The sequence below is a fragment of the Galeopterus variegatus genome, unplaced genomic scaffold (assembly GCF_000696425.1).
Source record: "Galeopterus variegatus unplaced genomic scaffold, G_variegatus-3.0.2 Scaffold4667, whole genome shotgun sequence".
Lineage (NCBI taxonomy): Eukaryota > Metazoa > Chordata > Mammalia > Dermoptera > Cynocephalidae > Galeopterus > Galeopterus variegatus.
The window spans coordinates 54,980-56,735 of record NW_007730778.1 but is presented as its reverse complement, the minus strand read 5'-3'; the positions used below and the strand labels follow the sequence as shown (position 1 = coordinate 56,735).

At 56.7% G+C, this 1,756-nt stretch overlaps 1 pseudogene; it reads left to right on the top strand.

The window, feature by feature from the left end:
- The first annotated feature begins 667 nt into the window (after positions 1 to 667).
- LOC103603531 lies at positions 668 to 1,546 on the top strand (annotated as a pseudogene).
- The last annotated feature ends 210 nt before the right edge of the window (positions 1,547 to 1,756 follow it).

The window sequence follows — 1,756 nt, the reverse complement described above, 5'->3', positions numbered from 1 at the left end:
GGAACCTGGCTCTGCCACTTACTAGTCACATGGTCTTGGAAAACTTCCTTGACCTTACTGTGCCTCAGTTTCCCTATTTGTAAAGTCCTCATAGATTTGGGAAGAGAGAGTTACTTCACATAAATCAGGCACTTGCCGTCTGCTGCACAGTAAGCACTCCATATGTGCCAGGCATCTTTATCTCGGGCAGTCGTCCCGCTTTGTACAACATGGTGTCGAGGTTCTTGGGGAGGTGTACAGTATACAGTGGGATATGGGGCCCAGGTGGGTGGTCCTTTGGTTTTGTTCCTACAGAGCTTGCCTCTGGGATGACCACTGAGTTGGTGAGCACCTCCTTACACACACATCTTCCCAGGTGCATCTTTCTCTGGGGTCTTGACACCTTCACGCCTGTGCCAGGATGCCCATGTTGTGCCTGACCTGTGGAGAAGCCCTTCCGTGCTTCTTCCTGCATCTGAATTAGAAGTATTGACCCCCAAGTCCTCTTTTGGGTTTGACATTTGGAGCAAATCGAAGAAGTTTCCCCTCTGGCTATCTGCTTGAAGGGGAGCTACAGGGCAGAGGGAACAGGTGGTATGGAGCAGTCCATCAAGAGATCACCCGTGATTCCCAGCAGCACACTGTGGGTGTGGCCCTGGAGCAGAGCCCAGGCCAGACTGTGTGGGCCATGAAGGGCGAGGAGGAGACGGAGGGCGCCGGCAACAGCAGCCCTGAGAAGAGCCCGAGCGCACGGGAGCTCAAAGAGCAGGGCAACCAGCTCTTTGTGGGCTGCAAGTACCCAAAGGCAACAGCCTGCTGTGGCCACACCATCTCCCGGAACCCCTGGTGGCTGTGTGTTACACCAACCAGGTCCCATGCCACCTAAAGGTGCAGCAGCTCAAGCAAGCACTGGCCAGCGCCAGCGTGCCCTGGAGCCGGATGGGTAGTCCGTGAAGGTGCATTCCTTCCTGGGGTAGTGCCAGCTGGAGATGGAGAGCTATGACCAGGCCATCGCCAACCTGCAGCGAGCCTACAGCCTGGCCAAGGAGCAGCGGCTCAACTTCGGGGACTACATCCCCCGTGCCCTGCTAAGCAGCAGCGCTGGAACAGCATCGAGGAGCTGCGCATCCACCAGGAGAGCGAGCTGCACCCCGACCTCACACGGCTCATTGCAGCAAAGCTAGAGAAGGAGCTGGAAGAGTGCCAGCAGAACCATGAAGGTGACGAGGACCATAGCCATCTCCAGGCCCAGCAGGGTTAGGGCCTGGCACGATGAGTACATGGTGGACATGGATGAGCTCTTCTCTCAGGTGGACGAGAAGAGAAAGTGAGACATCCCTGACTACCTGTGTGGTAAGATCAGCTTTGAGCTGATGTGTGAGCCCTGCATCACGCCAAGTGGCATCACCTATGACTGCAAGGACATCAAGGAACACCTGCAGTGTGTGGGCCACTTCAGCCCTATGACCTGGACCCCCTGACCCAGGAACAGCTCATCCCCAACCTGGCCATGAAGGAGGTCATAGATGCATTCATCTCTGAAAACAGCTGGGTGGAGGACTACTGAGGCCTCCCCACCCCCATCCCGGTACGCCCGGTGCCCTGGCCCAGGAGAACTCTGGGGTAGAAGCCCCTAATTCCTGTACATAGTCTATGTCCCTGGGCCCCACGCCCATCTGTTCTGCTATTGGGCTCTGGACTGCTCCATGTCTCAGCATAGCCCTTGCTGAGCTATGGGCCACCCCTGTTCCTCCCGAGCCAGAAAATCAGGTGAGGT